Raw genomic sequence first — 22,243 nt, 5'->3', positions numbered from 1 at the left:
GTAAATACACCAATCAGCACCCTGTGTCTAGCTCAGGGTTTGTGAATGCACCAATCGACACTGTATCTAGCTATTCTGGTGGGGCCTTGGAGAACCTTTGTGTGGACACTGTATCTAGCTAATCTGGTGGGGACGTGGAGAACCTTTGTCTCTAGCTCAGGGATTGTAAACGCACCAATCAGAGCCCTGTCAAAACAGACCACTCAGCTCTACCAATCAGCAGGATGTGGGTGGGGCCAGATAAGAGAATAAAAGCAGGCTGCCCGAGCCAGCAGTGGCAACCCGCTCGGGTCCCCTTCCACACTATGGAGGCTTTGTTCTTTTGCTCTTTGCAATAAATCTTGCTACTGCTCACTCTTTGGGTCCACACTGCTTTTATGAGCTGTAACACTCACCGCGAAGGTCTGCAGCTTCACTCCTGAAGCCAGCGAGCCCACGAGCCCACCAGGAGGAGCAAACAACTCCAGATGAGCCACCTTAAGAGCTGTAACACTCACCGCGAAGGTCTGTAGCTTCACTCCTGAGCCAGCGAGACCACGAACCCACCAGAAGGAAGAAACTCCGAACACATCCGAATATCAGATGGAATAAACTCCAGATGCGCCACCTTAAGAGCTGTAACACTCACCGCGAGGGTCCGCGGCTTCATTCTTGAAGTCAGTGAGACCAAGAACCCACCAATTCCGGACACAGTGGGGCCACTAGTTGAAACTGTAAACAAGACAGGACTGATCTGAGGGAAAGTTAACTCAGTGTTGTACATGTTAAGTTTGGGAGGCTGGTGGGATATCAACAAAAGGACTCTGGCAGACAGATGAATATGTAAATCAGAAGTTCAAGAGATGGCAGAACTAGAGATATATAATGCAATGGTCTAAAACCATGAGTTCCAAAGAGATCAAGCCAAAAGAGCATATAAAGAGAAAATTGCACTGAGAAAAGGAAAGAACAACAATCTTTAACCTTTCTATAGATAATGGCTTCAGTGAAAGGCTTCTAATTGCTTCAGGTTATTGGTCACGGCTAACATACAGCAATTATAGCACTCTTGTATACTCTGATAGCACACTTTCTTGAATGTAAGATTTTTTTCAACTTGAACATCTCTGGAATTGGATCACGTTTTTAAAGCGATCTCCTCCCTCATCCCCAGAGAAGCTATTATTTAACACATTATTGCCTCTTGAAATTTTTGAAAATGCTTCAGGTAGTGGTCTCTAAGAATGAGACTCTGAGACTGGTTTACGTACACAAGGTATACTGGAAAAAGTTTTCAGGGTCACTACATGTCAGGGAAGGGAGGATAGGTAAATTGGTCAGAGGGAGGAGAAGGTCACTATTCTGTCACTAGGCAGACTTTGTGGAACTCTGAAGCTAGGATGATCCTTCAGGGGGTGCACTAGACCAGGGCCTTTGTAAACAACCCTACTCCACTCCTATTAAAGAAACACTGGGTGTAAGCTGCCCTTAGGGAGTAGCTGTGATCTTGCACAAAAAGAACTTGTCCCAGAGAGAACTGTCGTCTTGACAAGTAGCAAGCAGCACACCCAACAAATGGGATAACAAATTCTTCATCTCTGAAAGGATCTATGGACACACAACGGTATCCACTAGAAATGATATTTAAGAATGAAATGAATATGACATTTTTTTCTCAATATGATTAGATCTTAACATGATCATGAGGTATTAAACAAACTTGCTCTATCACAACTCATTTCAAATTCACTTTAGTAAAAGGCTGGGTTATTTAGAATTCTGTCCTGTTTGGAATAAAGAGGAGAAACACAATTATTGCAATAATTTTTTAAAAATAAAATAAAATTAAAAAAGGCATTCACTGCAAAATTCCTAGGGTTTTAATGAAAAATAATTTGCCAATGAAAGAGTAAAATAATTCGGGTAAGTGCTAATTTACTGAGCACTTACAAGTCAGAAGCAGCTTTACCATGGAATTCATGGAGTTGAGGCTTCAGAGCTCCTCACCTGCACTGCCTATATTGAGGTAGTAATAGCCTCAGGCCTTTAGTGGAGGTGTGGAGAGTGGTCCTAGCCTGTCCTCACCTTCTACGTCCTAAAAATCATCCTGAGTTTGCAGCAGATGCTGTCAGCAGGCAGGCTGCCAGCATTTCCTTAAATCTATCTACACTTCAATGACAACCTAACCCCAATGGACTTCAGGGAGATTTTGGACCTTACCTGTGACCCTAATAATGTAAAAGCAAAGCTTTGTCACCACTATCTCCCAGGCTCTTGGCTACTTTCTACTTCCTCCCCTCATCTCTCAGAAAGACCTGCCCTGCTTACAAGGATGAAGATGGGGAATCAAGAGGAGGCTGCCAGGATGGAGCCGCTGCCAAGGCACTGGCCTGTCTGAGACCATGCCAAGTGAGACCCAAAACCTGAACTTCTCTAAGGCTTCCTTCCAAACAATGAACTTCCCGGGCAAAAGGCCATGGAGGAAGTCAGAATGTGGCATTTCCAGTAATATGTTATGAATTAAGTAAATGAATACTTCCTAAACCAGCAACAATAAAAAATAAATAAGTTTCAATCCACTTTGCTAAAGAATGAATTTTCTTTCTATTCTCTTTATAGAAAATATTTAAAATTATTATTCAAAAAAGGAAATCTGAGTGTATGCATCTAAAAACGTGTAGAAAATAAAGTATTATAATGAACCAGGAAATTACTAGTAACAATAATATTTGATGATAACTGGGGTATTTTTCAGACCTTCGTTGCCTATAATTTCCCACTCTACAGACATACCTTTAAAATGTTCTAATTAACTAATTTTGAATTCATAGTTTGAAATTCATTTTCTTAAAGAGAGCTCAGACACTGTAAAAGCTTGAGGCCCTACGAACCTGGATTCTCTCTTGCCTATGATGTGTTAGGCACTTTGCCAAGCACTAAATTTGATGCTCACAATAACCGTATGAGGTAGGCACTGTCATTACCACACTTCACAGACAAGAAAGCTGAGAATGACGAATTTAAGGAACTCGTCAAAGGTGACTCACAGAGGAGTAGGCAGTGTCAGGATTTGAACATGTGGTCTCACTTCTGGGCTCATGCTCTTTAAATTCTGGACGATAATGAAATAGGAAATTTATTATTTTGATGCACCTTGATATGCAGCCTCTCATTTATGATTCAATATTTACTGTGCCCCTCCCACCTTTTATTTATTTATTTATTTATTTATTTATTTATTTATTTATTTATTTATTTTTGAGATGAACTCTTGCTCTTATTGCCCAGGCTGGAGTGCAATGGCATGATCTCGGCTTACTGCAACCACTGCCTATGGGGCTCAAGCGATTCTCCTCCCTCAGCCTCCTGAGTAGCTGGGATTACAGGTGCCCACCACCATGCCTGGCTAATTTTTGTATTTTTAGCAGAGACGGGGTTTCGCCATGTTGGCCAGGCTGGTCTCGAACACCTGACCTTGTAATCTGCCCGTCTCGACCTCTCAAAGTGCTGGGATTATAGACGTGAGCCACTGCGCCCAGCCTACTGTGCCCCTTTTTGATTAGGGGGATGTGCTAGGTTCTAAATAATATCAAACAGGTTTAAGAGAGTTCCTGCCCCCCCAAATCATAAAGACTAATGAGGCGACCCCAATGGCTGTAACAGTAAGAATAACAAAATGCAAAGATATTTTTAAATGTTATGAAGAAATGAAGGAGAAATAATGAATTAAACATTCTGATCTGCCAAGTGGAAGATTGTGATTAATGGTATATAAACATCTGATAAATCTTTTCATTCACGGAACATTAGGAAGCTAATGCAATAATATCCTAAAATTTCAACTCAATAGATATATTTGGGGCTATAAATTTCTACAGTTTAATTTCAGATTTACCAATTAACAGATGTTTTCTGAGTACCTATGATGTCACTGGCATTGTGAAGAGCATTTGGTGATTGAATCAAGAAATAAATTTGTATCTCGGAAAAAATAGCAGAGATTTTATAATCTACTTTTTTTTTTCCACGAGGGAGCTGAGGCCAAAAATGCATGGCATGTATTCCAAAAGTCATCTCTTTCAGGAAGTTTCTCCTTAAATGACCACAGTCACATATCATTTTACCTCTTTCTAAACACAGCTTAGGGTTTGTTGCTCTTTTATGACTCTTGTTCTTTAGTTGTGTACTTGTTTCATACATACTGAGTTCATGAGCTTTTCAACCTTTTCAAAAAATTATCAATTACATCTTTAACATCTAAAAACTATGCGCCCTCTCCTCAGAAAATTGCATATAAGCACATATCCAAACTTTAGATAAAATCCTCTGAAGTTAAAACATTGAATTCTCTAGGGGGGTCCTAGGACCTCAAATAGAGACTCTCTCTTTCGGAATACTGACTCTATTAAGTGATTGTCTATATATCTCCTATAGTGTATAACATCGCAATGTACATGACAGAAGTTTAATAAACGTCCATTGATTTGAATTATCGAATGACTAAGTAGTAGCCAAGAGGAAATACAAATCAGCCTTGTAATTCCCTACTTGGTTTTGACTTACACTATTTCATGACCTCTTTGTTAAAGAAAAAAAAAAGACATAATCACTGCCACTGTAGGCTCAGTTTTATAGAGGAAATACAATAAATATTAAACTACAAACTCAGTATACTACTTGTTTATGACTCTACATGCAATAAAAATTCATGTTTAGGTGAGGACAGCATCTGTAACATAGAAGACACTCAATATTTGTTGAGTTATTGTGAATAAATGAAAAAATAAATAATAAATAATACTGAATCAACACTGGTGCAAATGGAGAAGGCCTTGGAATGGGTGGTAATTGAGGTTAGTTTTGAAGAGTGGATAAAGTTTGAATAGAAAGAAGGAGGATATTCCAAGCTAATATAGACCTAGCATAAATAATAATAGCAAGTATGAGAAAACCTAAGAGGTGCCACTGAATGAAAAGTATTGGAGGAAGTCAAAGGAAATACATGTGGATAGGCAGGTTGAAGCCAAATTGCATGTGTCCTTCAAAGCCAAACGGAGGAATCTGATATGATTTGCTCATCAATGGGATATCACTTTAGATTCTTAGACAGTGATGCTGCCTAACAATTATACTTGACAGGGATTAGTCAGTAATTAAATGCATAACTGAAGAGAAAAAAAACATTTACACACTACTTTTTAACATCAGCTAGTATAAAAACTCAGACCAGTCGTTTACCTATTAGATAAACTAAGAGCCTAATCTGATAAATAGCCCTTCTACTTGAATAAATTCATTTACAATTCCTGGTCATCAGTGGTCATTCTTTTAACAGAAAAAAAAAAGACTACTGAGTACTGAAGAGTGAGAATTTATAGTTGATTACATGCTAAACTTCTGTGTTAATTTTTAGCTGTCTGGGTACAGGCTGGGTCATAATTAGTTGAGGTCATAGCATGAAATCTCCCAGCTTCTCCAACACATATCCCCAACAGGGGCTTTCACCTGCACTGTAGCACTCTCTGTTATTGTTGCTTCCATAAGTGTATTTTTGGGGAAGAAAACCCTGCTATGTATCAAGTATTCATATTGTGTCTACATTTCAGCCTGTCTACTAAAGCTAGTTATTAATCTCTACAAATCCATTCGCAGTATGTTTGGGTTATAAATCCCTTTAGAATCCTTGCTGTAGATAAAAGTAGATGTGAGCAATGCCATTTTTCCCCAGAACATCTGTACTGCTCTCTCCCCGACCTAAAGCTCTTTTCTGTATCTTTAACATCATCTCTATCTTCAAATAACTGTTATTCTAATAATAATGTGAAATTACACTTGAGAATGTTTTCCTAATATATGGACAAAATAAAAGTGAGCCAAAAGTTATTAAATGACTTGTTCCAGGTTCCCACAGTGCAGTTACTATAACAAATAAGAGGAGACACAGTCCACTATTGTTTTTTTTTTCTTTTTTCTTTTCTTTTTTTTTAGAGACGGAATCTCGCTCTGTCACCCAGGCTGGAGTGCAGTGGCGCGATCTCGGCTCACTGCAACCCCCGCCTCCCAGGGTCAAGCAATTCTCCTGCCTCAGCCTTCCGAGTATCTGGGACTACAGGTGCACACCTCCATGCCAGGCTAATTTTTTGTATTTTAGTAGAGACAGGGTTTCACCGTGTTGCCCAGGCGGGTCTCAAACTCCTGAGCTCAGGCAATCCACCCACCTTGCCCTTCCAAAGTGCTAGGATTACAGGCACGAGCCACCGCGCCCAGCCTATTGTTTTTTGTTTGTTTTTGTTTTTGAAATGGAGTCTCGCTCTGTCGCCAGGCTGGAGTGCAGTGGCATGATCTTGGCTCACTGTAACTTCATCTACCCGGTTCAAGTGATTCTCCTGCCTCAGCCTCCCGAGTAGCTGGGACTACAGGCACCTGCCACCACGCCGGGCTAATTTTTGTATTTTTAGTAGAAACGGGGTTTCACCATGTTGGCTAGGATGGTCTTGATCACTTGATCTCGTGATCCGCCTGCCTCAGCCTCCCAAAGTGTTGAGATTACAGGCGTGAGCCACCGCACCCAGCCCCTATTGTTTTTTGTTGTTTGTTTGTTTGTTTTTTCTTTTGAGATGGAATCTCGCTTTGTCGCCCAGGTTGGAGTGCAGTGGCGTGATCTCGGCTCACTGCAAACTCTGCCTCCCGGGTTCATGCCATTCCCCCGCCTTCCAAGTAGCTGGGACTACAGGCGCCCGCCACCACACCCGGCTAATTTTTTCTGTATTTTTAGTAGAGACCGGGTTTCACTGTGTTAGCCAGGACGGTCTCCATCTCCTGACCTCGTGAACCACCCGCCTCGGCCTCCCCCTATTGTTTTTATTATACCACATTGTCTCTCATCCTTCCCCCACTCCCCAGAGAAGGTTTCAATGTTGGCTTTCCATTGTGTGTGTATGTGTACACATGTATGTACATGTGTTCATGCGCCACTGAGAGAACTAAAGAGAAAAAAGTCTCCGTTCTTATAGAGTTGGCACATTTTTTAATGTGACTGTATATATTACTTATGTGTGTTATGGACATGCAGAAGTAAGTAGTAGTGACTTTCTGACAGATATATTCTAGCTAGTACTTTATTCTTTAAATAATTTTGGTCAAAAAGTTTATGTAACTCTAGGTAAAGTTATTTATGAGATTCAATTATCACTATTTCCCACTCAGCAAAGAAAATTCACAGTTAGACATCATTAAGTAAAATTTTCCTACTATTCAAATTTTCTTTCAACAATTACAAATTTTAATTTAAGGAGAGGTAGATATTTATGCAGAGAACAAAGCTGAATATTTGTGTATTAATCATTTATATGTGAACTTAATGGTTATACTTACCTTGTTAACTCTAAACAAATCTTTAGAAAAGAGATCACAGTTTAGAATAAACAATTTTTGAAGGGAGACAGGCACACTACAAAAACAAAAGGTTACATTAATGATCTCTACAGTAGAGTATACTAGCTCAAAAGTTGCATCTAATGTTTACTCCAAATCAAAAACATTAAACAATTGTTTAGAAAAATCACTTCTCAGCAGAAATTACTTCAACCTGAGCTGTAAGTTTGTGAATTAAAAGCCCACAGTATACTGCCGAAAGAAAATAATGATTCTTTGCCTTAGGAACAACAAAGTGGGTCATTTAATGTCTGTGAGTTATATACAACCAACAGAGAGAATAAGCTTTCTGCACCAACAACCACTTAGTCAAGCCAATTAACGACTTGACTTGAGCATCTGAAGAGACACTTTGGGTTATTAACTGAAAAGAAAGTCTTATAATAGGGTAAAAAGTCCTTGCAAAATAATTGCCTTTGGGAAAAAATTTTTTCTTAGTTTTCCAGCAGAAATATATGAAACATAAATTATATGGGGATGAAAATTTGTTAACAATCCTGTTATTTCACTTTAAATTCCCTCAGGTACCCATTGTCATGCTAGAACTGAATATTTACATCATGCAAACAACATTATCAGAAAAGACGAAAGAAATTGTTTTCCCACTCATGGCATTCTAGAACCTGTGCTATCATAAGGCATCAAGACACAGTGAAGCAGCCTGTCTGGACTGCCACTTACCCTTTTATTGATTTATTTTTAAATAAATAATGCATGTGAAGAAATACATGTATAGTTTAGAATCCCTTTGGACACTAAGAAAGCTGTTTTCAGGCAAAGCAAAATATTACTATGACTTCTATTACCCTTTAAAAAAGTCTTCTCTCTTTTTTTTTTTTTTTTACACAGGTTAATTAAACATGTCAACTTATTAGAAAAAAAGAGGAAGGAAGGAAATTATGTTTCACAGCACATCTTATATAAGAGATCAGAGCAAGAATCGAAAGGTGTTCTGTGAGAAGAAAAATGTACAATAATGGAAGACAGGCACTCTCTCAGACTGTACTCAATTAAGGTAAAAGAGGACCATTAATGAGTCTCAGAACTACAGAGAGAATATAAATGCATATTGGCTGGGCTGAATATATAGACATCAGCAGGTAAGGATACAAAGCCAGGATGACATGGCCACAAAATGCAAGTGGAGAACAAAAAGTTTTGATAAGGAAGAACTGGCACTGAAGCATGTTCATTGCAATACAAATCTCTCCAAAATGTACAATTAATATTTATTGAGGACTCCTTGGTGTGAAGTACTTCTTAGGAGCTGTACCTAGGGTAATGAAAGAGGTGAATTGTTGAATATAAAGAACATTTTGACCTTGATGTTGCAAATATCCTAGGAAAACACCCAAAGAACTTGGCTCTAGTGTACAGTAAAGATGGGTTGAACAAGACTATTGAGCCCCAAAAGGGAGGCTGGTGGGAGAGATGTTCTGTAGGAAGAAAGTGGTAAAATAAAGGAAAGTGTTTGTTTTAACTCAGAGCTGCACTTGCCAAATACAAAAGGCAAGCGCAGCTCTGAGTGAAAACTAACACCCAGGTTCTGAGCTTTTAATAGCACACAGGGTGGCAACCCATAAAGACAATTTCTGATCAAATTTTATGGAACTTTACTTCATAGCCAAGACATAAAGCCATCTCCATGAAGGAAGCTTTACAACAGGGCTTTCCATCAAGTGTTCGACAGAAACAGAACCATTGGAAAAGTCTCTGATATTCAAACAAAAAAATGAAAACAGTGATACAATATTCATTCAGTAGAATGAAGTGCATAAAACACAGGGGATAGCTCACTTCTGGACACGGTATTGGTGGCATTTGCCTTCCTGCCTCTCACAAACATAGCCACACTTTCCCTCCAGCTATAATAAAATACTGCTATCAAGCTAGATAATCAGCACATTGGCTTCCAAAGCACATGGAATTGGTAGTTTCCCTATCAGAATCCTACAGCTTTATGAAGCCACGTACTGACAGGATGGCAATGTAAAAAGAAAATAAAACCAAAAGAAAAACAGATAAACAGCTGTTTTCCCCTGCATTAAAGCATCATTGCAAATATATAGTAGTATAGGTTCTTGTATAGTGGAAACTCTTTTTGTTCTCTACGTACTGAATGACAACATGAATAGTTTTGTTCTGTTTTGGTTGCTATTTTCCAAACTTTATTGCCAGAAAAATCACTCCCTATGTGCATGTTGCTCATAATGTCCTCCCTTCTAGGAAGAGAAGTTATAGCTCATCCTCCATTTCTAATTTAACTGTTCATTTAATTTTCTTTAACACTTTAAAATATGTAGATGCTTTGACTTGTAAAAACCAGGCCATCAATTTTGGGGAGAATCCATCAAAATGATAACATCAGTGTTTCATGCAATATATTTCACAAAGAAAGGCAAAACTAACTTTTCTAAGACATTGTGTAGCCATGTTGGCCATAATCTGCAATCATCTGTTTTTTAATATTTTGGTCATGTATCCTAGACAGCAGAAATAATCATGTCTCATTTAAAGTAAGCACAAACATGCATGAATTATGACAAAATAGCATTCAAAATAAAAGATATTTCTGGTTAAATAAAAGAAAGAGAATAAAAGGAACACCTTTGAGATCACAAGAGTATACAAAAAATTGAAACCAAAGAAAGAATTTTATTGTGTAAAGAAGGAAAATAATCTTATAACTTGATTAAGTATGACAAGCCCCATGAGTATTCAAATTAATTTTACTATAATATTTACACATATTCACCTGTAAAATGTTTCCATGTCTTTATGAGATCCAGAGAACAAATTTCTTAGTGGTCAAACTAAAATAAATTAAATATTTCCAGCCTCTTGGATACTAAGCAAAGTATATCATAGCAGATGTCATTTAAAATAATAGAATTGTGGAACGGCTTGCTTATTTTTATAATTGAGAATAAGGAGGTCCAGCTGTATCTCGTGACTTGTCCCAAATTACTTAGTCATTGAGTAAATAAAAGTTGGACTTTGTTTCATACACAATCCATACTGCTCCTAATACCACTGAGCTAGTTATAATCTGGGAGGCTGTCTCTAGCCTGGTGAGTCATGAGGAAAAAGAAGACTGCATCGTTTTCTTAATGGAGGCAAGCAAACAAGATTCAAAAGCTGTTAACAAAGAAATTAATAGTTATCTCAAAATATGTTACACTTAACAACCTAAGAAATATACGGCATATATTTGTTTATGTTATTTAAAATCAATGAGGCCGGGCGCGGTGGCTCACACCTGTAATCCCAACACTCTGGGAGGCCTGGGCAGGCGGATCACAAGGTCAAGAGATCAAGGCCATCCTGGCCAACATGGAGAAACCCTGTCTCTACTAAAAATACAAAAATTAGCCGGGTGTGGTGGCACGTGCCTGTAGTCCCAGCTACTCGGGAGGCTGAGGCAGGAGAATCACTTGAACCCAGGAGGCAGAGGTTGCAGTGAGCTGAGATCATGCCACTGCACTCTAGCCTAGTGACAGAGTGAGACTCTGTCAAAAAAAAAAAAATATATCAACGAAATCACACATTTGCTTTTTTTTTTTTTCATTGTGTGCACCAGATCAAATATTCTGCTTCAGAAAAATCCATGGGGTCCCTAGTTAAATGATAGCTTTGTATGATCAAGTAAGGGATTTCTCTTGATTGACTTTGTTATCTTTTGCAGTTCCCTTAGCACATTATGGTCACTCAACTCAATTACCTCTGAAAAGGATTGAATTGAGCAGAAAACAAAATATGACTACGAATTTCCAAAAGAAACTGCAATAAGCCTGACTCTTAGTTAACCAAGTTTTTAAAGTATGTTCATAAGGTAAGCAGAAGGGAGAAAGGGTAGAAAGTAGAAATCAAAGCTTGTAATAAAATAGGGCAGAATAAACTAATAAACACAAGTGCAAATCACAGAAATATATGGGGCATAACAAAACCTAATGTATGCATTTCTGACCATCTGGATCTCCTATTTTACAGGACCAGTGTGCATGTAAAACTGTGCTGGAGACCTCTGAGGCAATATATTTATAGCAGTATATGGTACCAACATAGCCTGGCTATATAGGACTAAGACTGGTTTCCATATCACCACAGATAAAATTAGGCCCTCTGATGAATGTGGTATAGAGACAAAGCTCTGGAGTTCAACCAAACCCAGGCTTGACCTCTAACTCTGCCAATTACTGTTTTGAGCAATATGATATGGTAAGCAGAATTATGCCCCTTCTCCCACAGAATATCTCACACTAACTGTGCATGTGACAATGTATCACTCCTGTGATTGTTTCATGTTACATGGCATAGTTAACCTTAACATAGAGAGATTTTACATAGAAGGGGTGACTAATCTAATCAAACAAGCCCTTAAAAGCAGAGAACTTTATCTGGCTGGTAGGAGAAGGGAAAGCCAGAAAGACTCAAATCATAAGAAGGTTTCAACATGCCATTGCTGGTTTGAAGTGAGTGAGCCACATGAGAAGGAGCACAGGTAGCTTCCAGGAGTGGTGAGCAGCCCCTGTTGACAGCCAGCAAGAAAACTGGTACCTCACTCCTACAACTGCAAGTACAGCTGATCCTTGAACAACTCGGGTTGGGGCACTGATCCCCGGCAAAGTCAAAAATCTACCTGTAAGTTTTGACTCCCCCAGAACTAATAGCCTACTGTTGACCAGAAGCCTTATTGATAACACAGCCAATTAACACATATTTTGAATGTATTTCATATGTAGTAGGTACTGTATTCTTACAATAAAGCAAGCTGGAGAAAAAAAAGTTATTAAGAAAATCCTAAGAGAAAACATAATTATTATTCATTAAGTGGAAGTGGATCATCATAAAGGTCTTCATCCTCATTGTCTTCAAATTGAGTAAGCTGAGGAGGAAAAGGAGAGGTTGGTCTTGCTGTCTCAGGTGGCAGAGGCAGAAGAAGTGGAGGAGGTGGAAGGGGAGAAAGGAGAGGCAGGCACACTTGGTGTAACTTTGAGGAAATACATTGTAACTTCTGACTCTTTTGCTTCTTTATTTCTTTAAAATATTTCTATGTGGTAGCATCTTTCTTCCACTGTTCGCTTTAGTTTCAGTGCCTGTATCATAGAAGGGTCCATGTCATGAAAGAAGTTGAAAGTAGTCTTGAATAACAATAACCCTTCTGCCAGATTGTCTAATGTCAATTTGTTTTCTGGCACTGCTTCTTTTATAATATGTCTTCTTCCTCATAGTGTGGCACTGGCACAAAAGCATTCATCTCCATTAAGTTGTCTTCTGTTAATTCCTCTGGTGTGGTTTCTATTAGCTCTTGAATTTCCCCAAGATCCATATCCTGAAATCCTTTACCCCTATGTTTTTTTTTTTCTGCCATACCTACAATCTCATCCATAACTTCTTTGATTGGCTCTGTCATAAATCCTGTGAAGTCATGCACAACATCTGGACAGTTTTCTCCAGTAGGAATTTATTGCTTTGGGCTAATGGCCTTCACGGCTTGTTCAAAAACAACGACATTTTCAATTGTGTGATCCTTCCAGACTTTCATGATGTCCTTTCTATCAGGGCTCTCTTTCATGTCACTGACAATCCCTTCCATGAAGTACCATGTGTAATGAGTTTAAAGTCCTTATGACCCCTTGATCTAGAGGCTGAATTAGAGAAGTTGTGTTTGGGATCAAGTAGACAACTTAGACACCTTCGATCTTGAATTCATGGAGGTCTGGGTGGCCAAGGACATTGTCCAAAATCAAAAGAATTTTACTTGCAAGGTACCTCCTGACAAAGCACTGATAAAACAAATGCAGAATAGGGCTTCTCATTGTCCAGGTCGTCTTGTAAAAGCAAAAGACTGGCAGTTGGTGTTTATCTTTTCCCTTCAAGGCTCTTAGATTAGCAGCTTTATAGATGAGGGTGGTGTTGATCATAAACCTGACTGCATTTGTACAAAACAGTAGAGTTAGCCTATCCCTTCCTGCCTTAATGCCTTAAAACTTTCTAAATATGCCTTAAAAACTTTCTAAATATCAAGACCCAGACAAAAAAGACCAGCTTAATTCCTGGTGCTGGCTTCTATTTTTTACTAATAAATGTCTTCTGTGGCATTTTTTTCCCCAGAGTAGACACTTTTGTCTGTGTTAAAAACCTGTTCAGGCAGATATCCTTTCTATTTAATGATTTTTAATGGTGTCTAGGAAACTAGTATGCTGTCTCTTGGTCTATAGGTATGACTTTCTCATAGCAATCCTGTACCCACATAAAAGCTACATTTTCGATATGAGATACAAATGTATTTCACAAAATGTGCAAGGTTTTTGCACCTGCTGTTGTAGCTGCAGCTACAGCTTCAGGAATTTCCTTTTCCTAGGCTGGATTCATGTATCTTGAAATGATGGGCAATCAAAGTGGCAGTCCTCATTTTATGGTACATATCAAGCAATCCAACTTTTTCTTGTAATGTCATGACTTTTTCTTGGAAGCACTTCCAGCATCACTAGTGACACTTCCTGTGGGCCGTAGGGTGTTATTCAAGGTTTATGGTAGTACACTAAACACTATAACAAATACTCGAGAACTGCAAGAGATCACTTTTTACTTCAGTATGCAATTTACTGGAGATGAGCTGCTCACACAGGTTGATTAGCATCACAGCACATTTTATGCAGAGACTTATAGCACTGGAGTTCACCTCATTACCAACAGGAGGGGTTACAACATTATTACAGTACTTTAGTATGTACCACAATTAATTTTATGCCTCCATATCTTTGTTTATATTTCTGTCAACTCTAAGTGCTTATATGTGTAAATTCTGATACATTTTAACTTTTAATGATAGATTTGTGTATATTTTATGGTAGTTAATGATAAAAGAGACTAGTATCTCCAGACTAGTTAGTGTCACACTTAACTTTTTCCTAATTTTTTCAGTATTTCTAGGCTACACTGTTCATCTGTTTTTTTTTTTCAAATTGTCTCAAATATCCAAAAGAATCCCAATATAATTATTTTTAAAAAATGGGTATAAGTGGACCTGCAGCTGAAACCCATGTTGTTCGAGGTTCAAGTGGAATTTAATTCTGCCAACAACCTGAATGAGCTTGATAATGAATTCTTTCCAGCTGCCAGCTAAGAGCCCAGCCTGGCTGACACCTTGATTTCTACCTTCAGAGACCCCAAGTAGAACACCCAGTCCAGCCTGCTTGGCCTTCTGATCTACAGAACCATGATATAAGTAATGGTGTTATTTTAATTCTCTAAGTTTGTGGTGATTTGTTACATAGCAATAGAAAACTAATACATAGGGTAATTTATTTAACTTCCAGAGCTGCTGAAAAACAGAGATAATAATACAAATCATCAACAATTTTTAGGAAGCACATTGCATACATATTGCATACATAATCTTGTATGCAATGTGCCTAGCACACTATTTAGCATACAGCAATAAATTAATATGCTGTTACTGTACCTTTAAATATTTTATTTTATGAAACCAGAGATTTTTTATTTCTTTTTTTTTTATTTTTTTGAGGTGAAGTCTTCTCTGTCACTCAGGCTGGAGTGCAGTGGCGTGATCTTGGCTCACTGCAATCTCCGCCTCCCTGGTTCAAGCGATTCTCCTGCCTCAGCCTCCTGAGTAGCTGGGATTACAGGCAGGTGCCACCACATCTGGCTAATTTTTGTATTGACACATTTTATATTTCTGAAATTCTCTGCAAAATTGTTAGGGTACTACTTCTACCTCGGTTTCCCTGTACTTTGAACAGACTTACAGGTTTGTTTAAATTAAAATTAAGTCTCATGTGAGATACTACACAAATAATCAAATGACTCCACAAAGCACACAGAAGGTTCTGTCTGGTGATCTGTATTTGCATCCTACACTGTGATCTGTATACATGCTACACTTCAGCTGAGAATAAAAAAGCCAAAAACCGAATCCCCACTTCCCAAAATTTCCAACTAGATATCCTTAAAAATTATGGAATCCTAGTAAGCATACAAAAGTACAAGGGCTCTAGGCTGTGGTTCATTATTTCAATAAAGATCAACTGAAGAGTCACCTGAAACTTCTGCAAATTTAACACTTTAATATCAACTTTAGCTGAACTTTCTAAATATCAAGACCCGGACAAAAAAGATCAAATGCTGTGAATGTTCAATTTGCTTACATTGTTAGCTGGTCCAAATAATTCATAGATATCAAAGTACAAATATGGGTTGAATGAAAAGAGAAGATCATTAATTATGCTGGAATATTAGAAATGGTATAAAAAACTAGAATGTTTGTTTTTGGAGGAAACAAACCATATAATGAAATTAAAAAGAGAATGAAATCTATGCTACTGCTGTCAGAATGAATAAAGTAGTTTATATGTATGGTATAAATGGACAAAAATTAAGGAAAGGTGGCAAACTACAGAAGGTGAGTTGAAATATATTTTCAGATAGTAATAAATACATTATTTCACGTGTGTTCTGGAGGCAGATACAGTCAAATAACTTGTATCTAATAGCCAAGTGCTCTGAGAACAGTGGGGCAATATGTTCATTATTGTTTCAGAGGGTAAAAGGAAGCTGTAGAAAATTTTAAGAAGCAGAAAGATATAGTCAAAGTAGGTATGAGAGTGATGAGTAAGATACCAAAGGCATAATTGAGATATTTGATTTGTGTGACCTTAATTCCCATAGTAATTTGCTAGGGAACTATAAAATAAAAGTAAATCAAGAAAAATCATATCCTTGATCATATAAAGAACCATTTAATGAGAGACTATTTAGATACTTACAAAGCAGAATGTTTGATCTGTTGTACACAATGAAAAGATAGATCACTGTATGTTTTTTCTATTTCAGTGCTAAACAATTATGAGTCCTGATTCAAAAAAGAGATTTTCTATTGTACTTTTATCTGAATGAAAATGCTAAAGTGGGAAATTTTATTACAGTCTACCCCAAATTAATTCATTTGACAAATATCAGTTGCCCACTACAATGTTCTAACTGCTGTGCTAAGAAGTGAAGGTATAAACATGGTCAAAGTCAGCATCACGCCTCCGCTTATTGAGCTCATAGTCTAGTGAGGAAGAAAGAAAAGCTCACAGCAGCTACATGATACTGGGAGGCATTAGCGGAGGGTGCTATGCAAACATGCAAGAGAGGTGCCTGGCCAGAAGACTTTCTGGAGGAAGTGACATGGAAACTGGAACTTACAGGTAGGGAGACACTCATCAAAAGAATAGTAGGGTGCACTTCAACCTGAGAGGGCAACATATCTATAAGTCAAAAGATAAGAAACTGTCTTGTATTTTCAAGAAAATGAAAGGCATTCCTATAGCTAGAGTCTACGATCAACATACATCATTGGCTATAAACTGGTATGTTTTTCTTTGTTATAATGCTTTTACATATTTAAAGTCTACAGTTCATCTGGAGACTGAATATTTTTCAAAGTAGGATTCTTGCAACTCTCAAAAGTTTAGAATACCCTTATTTTACCAAAATGGACAAGTTTGTGTTTTCTGCTTTAGTACACATACCCTCAAGATAGTGTGGGATACAAATTATAAATTCACTGAGACTTCAAAACAACAAAAATAAATCAATGCAACAACATAATACTTTGTGGTGAGGTGTTTGAAAAGTAAGGCTGTCTAGTTAGAAATGATATTGAAACTACTTGATTAAAATAAAAAGAAAACAAAGTCACACTTCACCGCAACTCCATGCTCTGTAACCATTGGTTATATACTTAGATAAGAGGAAAACTGACTTAAAATATTTATCTTCTTGTTATAAAGGAATAAAAGTGACAGATATTAAGCAGTAAAGTAAAAATTTACCTCTTATTGCTAAAAAAATGAAGACAGTGTAATAATAAAGTAACAAGAATTAAGAACCTTCAAACTACTAGATTTTTTCACAGACAGACAAATCCTTCACTCATAACCTATTGGTTAGAAGTTGCTGCAATATTTCTTTAATTACAAACAACAATGACTATGAACTATATAGAACGACTCAAACCGTGCCTTTTCATACTATTATTCCTTGCTAGTAATGATGATTGAAACACACACACAAAAATAAGTACAACTGTTAGCCACTGTACACAGAAAAATAGACTACTTATATTTTACCAAATGGGAAATAAAAACCTGCCATGTGTATATGTGGTAGATAGTTTGCAAAGATGGCCACAACAGTCTCTTCCATCCCATGCGCCCTTCTCCAGTGTGAATTTGCCACTTCTCCCATTGAAAGGTGGAGTCTATCTTCCCTCCCCTTAAATCTGGGCTAGCTATGATTTATGTCCTAGCTATGATTTATGTCCTATGTCTTTATAACTAGTTATGACCAACAGGATATGGCAAAAATAATGTGTGACTTCCAACTCTAGGTCCCAAGAGGCCTTGCCATTCTGTTGTTACATCTTTGACTGTTTCTGCTGTCATGTAAGAAAATCCAGCTGGACTACCTAATGAAGAAACTGCATGATGAAAGCGGTTCACACAACAGCCATCACCGAGGCACCAGACAGGTGAGTGAGGAGATATCGAATGAGCCCAAACAAGACCAGGGAGAAAATCACTTAGTCAACCATTAAAACAATGAGAAACAATAAAGTGTTGTGATTTTAAGACACTAAATTTTATATGGTTTATCACACAACACATAACTAATTTACTACAAAATTTTAAATCACGAGATTCAGAAAACATGAGTTAGTAATCTCTTATCCAGAAATCCCTCAGTCAATAATATGTCATCTAACATTCTATAGCATTTTTGTAGTACTTTTCACAATTTCATTTTTCCCCATAGATAACCCTCTGAGTTATGTATTATTATTATTATTATCTGGACTTATAGAGGAGGAAATGAAAGCTAATGGTTTACCTAAGTAATAAGTGTTCCCACAAAATATGAGATTCCTCATTAGTCTATGAGCTTCTTTACGTAGGGGTTATATTACTCATCTTTCTGTCTCTAGTATATACATTAAGACTAGCATATAGAAGGCTATTTCTATATGAAATGATGGGTGAATGGTTAGATGGATGGATGAATGGATAGATAAATGAGTCTGCTCCTTCTTCTGCCATTTTAAATATTTAAGACAACTGTGATATATACACAACTCAGCCCATTGTGCAATGCATACATGAGCCCAGACCCTCCAACGTCTTTCTTCTCCATACTAGTCGTTTTAGCTATTTTTCACTTGAATTAGTACTTAGATATGTTATATTCCTGAATGTGTCTTTCTACGTAAGCTCCAATTTGCCAATGTTTCTCTCAAACACTTCAAGTATAAAGGTACTGGAACTTGGACATAATGTTGAATCTACAACTAATTTCTGTAATCTGCACTCTGCATTTACATATATGAAAGTAATACTCTATAGATTTCAAAAGTTTATCTGAAACGTATCATCTTAAATAAAGAAGTAAAATAATTTCTAGGTTGTACTAGTAAAAATATTGAATATTTCTATAAATCTGTTGTAAAAAGAAAAACATGTTGGTTAAACTTACAAGCAATAACATTCCATTAGGAAAATAGACTTAAACTCTAGTGATCTACTTGAATTAAGGGAATAAATGAACTCATTAATTATGGCCAGTTTAAGAGACTTCTTCAATTTGTGCCATTCATTTGGTTAATTTGGACAGAAGTAAGGAACTCATATTGTTTTTATTTAATTCTATCTATAGTGCCTTTATTTCAGTCAAATTTGAAAGGATATAACCCCCTTTAATCCCATAGTTAAAGCATAAATATTCTAATTCCTTGATGCCAGCACAGCTGGCTACAATTCTTATAGCCTGTCTTATTCTATCATGTATCATGATACTCTCATAAACTAAAGATTACTTTTAGCCTCTGTGACATCCAGTAAGCCAAACATTATTTTGCATTAATTTCCACAGAATTATGAAATTAGAAATTTTCTGAAACTATTTTTCTTAAATCCTAATCAACATTTGAAAAATTTTATTAATTTTATTGAATCTATTTTTATATCTAGTTGACGGAAGTCCTTAGTAACTTTACAGGGCTCAGAAAAAATAAGGTAAAATCTATTTCTGGGCAAAACACTTTCAATGTAAATATTTATATAATTTACAATAATAATCTATCTTAATTAGAATACTGTACATCTATGCTTACTCATGAGTTTTCAAATTATCCACACGGTGAACATTAATCTAGATTTCTAGACCCAATATCTCAGTCAAGGCTCTGTCATGAGCCAAGTTAGATTGCAGCTTTTTTTGGTGTCCTACATTTTTGCATTTTAAATATATATTAAAAGAATAGTAAAAAAAAAAAATACAAAGAATAAGATGTGACAGAGACCACATCTGGTCCACAAAAACTGAAATATTTGCCATCTGGCATTTTACAGAAAAAGTTTGCCAATCCCTGTCCCCCGGGATACTTCCACTTGAATAGCCTATTATTATTGCCTCAAACTTAATAAATCTAAAATCAAAATTTTTCTACCCAGACAACATTCTCTTCTTTTAACTCTCTATTTCTGCTAAATTCTACATGATGCAGCCATTATTCTTGGCTCAGAAACACCCTGGGCCCAAACCTCTCTCTGATCCCTGATAATCTCCTCCGTTTTCTTTTATCACCACTATTTGCAACAACTTAGTCTAGGCCTTCATCACCTTAAGGCTGAAGTCCTGTAAATACAATCGCTGTCTCACTCTTAATATACTCCTAATGAACTAATTTAAGTCAACACTACTTTCATCACACAACCACTCAAATTATTTCAAGGCTTCTTGTTGCTTGCCACATTGTGTGTCTAAATTCCAGGCACTTTCAAAGTCTCAATTAATTAGGCACCTGCATTTCCAACTTTACATTTTTCATTTAGCCTCCTAATATTTGGTATTAGCTAACAGATACCAAATATTTATTACTTTTCAGTTACTATTTTAGGTTCTTAACTAATTTTTTGTTACAGCAACTTTTTAAGAAAGGGACTCTTTTGTCATCATTTTAAATGACATTTAAATTATCATCATAAAATGATGATAAAATAATCCCTTTCTTATAAAGTTGTTGTAACAGATTGCCATTAAGATGACAAATCTGAGGAAAAAAGAAATTACATTATTTACCTAAAGTGACACATCTAGTAAGTGACAGCCCAGAACAAGAAACTAGGCAGCCTGTCTTGCATTCACGTTTTTAGCACGAAGTTAGGCTCCTCTTAGAATAAACCAGTGTAATCTCCTGTTTGTAAATCCCTATTGTCTAGCTTTCCTAAGGCTTCAATCATGAAAATGAAAGTTGGTCTAAATTGAGTTTCTACCATGGTAGAGAATGGAAACATGATTTGTCAATGGAGGCTAAACAGGAGGTTGCCCTTAGGAGAAAAAGGATGTGATGCAAGTTGGCATTTCAGCTAGTGGGTGGGAAGGCAAAGAGAAAAAAGGAAGAGGAAGACCTATGTGAGCTAAATTCTCATCCAGTACTGACATACCAGTAGGGGATTGAGAGTGGATTTGGTGGCATGCTTAGTCCCCGACAACCCAGCCAAACTCCTGACAGATACCAACATGAAGGGTAGTCTCACTCAAGAAACGACCAAATGTGACAACAAAGGTGAAAACTAGGTAGGCAGAGAGAAAGATTGAGTTCACTCATCTAAGCTTCTTCTCTGGAAGGAATCCAGAAGTTTCTGCCAAAACCCACAGGGAGCATGGAAGATAGCTGAGGGGAGAGTCAGAGGCTTGCACTGAAGAGGCAGTGGCCAAGTGGCATAAAGGAAGCTGAACCCACCACATCAGAGACACCTGGCCCAGGGAGGTAGGCTGAGGCACAGGAGAGCTGCAGTATCTCTCTCAAAGGGCCTTCCATCCTAAAGAAAATACCTCTCAACAAGGATGTGCGTGTATTTCCCGCCATATGTGGCACTATGTATTATCTCTATCTCAAAATCAATCATTTCATATGTTTTAATAAAATTATACAGTGATTTAATCACAACTGTAAAATATGTGTTAATAAAAGATAATTGTATATATACATTTTAATGCACAAATTAAATTTCTGTAAAGTGAACTTTACTAACTGTGACAGTAGTCAAAGTTTAATGTCCCATGAGAAGGTTAAGAATGTCAGGTTGGTTTTCACAGAATATTAACCTATTGTACCAGAAAATTAAAATAAGAGAAAGAATTAAATAAATAAGCTCACTAATGGTAGATGACGACAGTGATGTTCATGCTTATTTATCTATGCATGTATATCTAATCCCTAGAGGGTTCCGACAACTTTCGAAGTATTATATACATTAGGATACCAAGAAAAAAATAAATACACCCCGCAGTACCTCACATTATAAAAGAAATAAAAAACCAAAAGATGTTTTAAGAATTAATATTTGATTCAACTCTACCCTTCCTTCCTATAACTGAATAAACAGAGCCCCGGAAAGCAGAAGACAAACTTATTTCTTAATCTTGCTGGCTAGACAAGACACTCACATTTTAATTTTTTTAAAGTAAGTGGCATACAGAGTGAAAAAAAAGGTATGAATTAAACCATAGGTGCTGGGTGGAAAAACAGTTTTTTCTCTGCTCTCACACCACAACAATCAATACAGAAAACTTCTGTGACCAAGTTTGTGGGGATTTCTCCTAACCAACAAGCAAGCAATCAGTTTCTGCAGTGGACACCCAACTCTCTACCTGGAAATAGCATCCTGACACTATCTACCTGGAGACAGCATCAGATCACACAGGTTGGAGGCTCAGTTCCCACAAGCCCCAGGTTATTTCGCCTGGGCTTCTAACCGATCAG

The 22,243-nt window shown here is 37.1% G+C and overlaps 1 protein-coding gene across 14 annotated transcripts in view; it reads right to left on the bottom strand.

Annotated features, from left to right (window-relative positions):
- Positions 1-22,243, bottom strand: part of IL15 (interleukin 15) — a 104,322-nt gene that overhangs the window by 50,760 nt on the left and 31,319 nt on the right. For 4 of the 14 annotated variants that reach the window (XR_008679095.2, XM_055384736.2, XM_055384734.2 and 1 more), the window contains one exon: positions 498-711. The exons of the other annotated variants lie outside the window; for them this stretch is intronic. The gene's annotated coding sequence lies outside the window, so the exon portion shown is untranslated. The remainder of the gene's footprint in view (positions 1-497; positions 712-22,243) is intronic. 14 annotated transcript variants of the gene reach the window in all.

The sequence above is a fragment of the Gorilla gorilla genome, chromosome 3 (assembly GCF_029281585.2).
Source record: "Gorilla gorilla gorilla isolate KB3781 chromosome 3, NHGRI_mGorGor1-v2.1_pri, whole genome shotgun sequence".
Taxonomy (NCBI): Eukaryota; Metazoa; Chordata; class Mammalia; order Primates; family Hominidae; genus Gorilla; species Gorilla gorilla.
The sequence above is the reverse complement of the archived record's forward strand: the minus strand, read 5'-3'. Positions and strand labels throughout refer to the sequence as shown.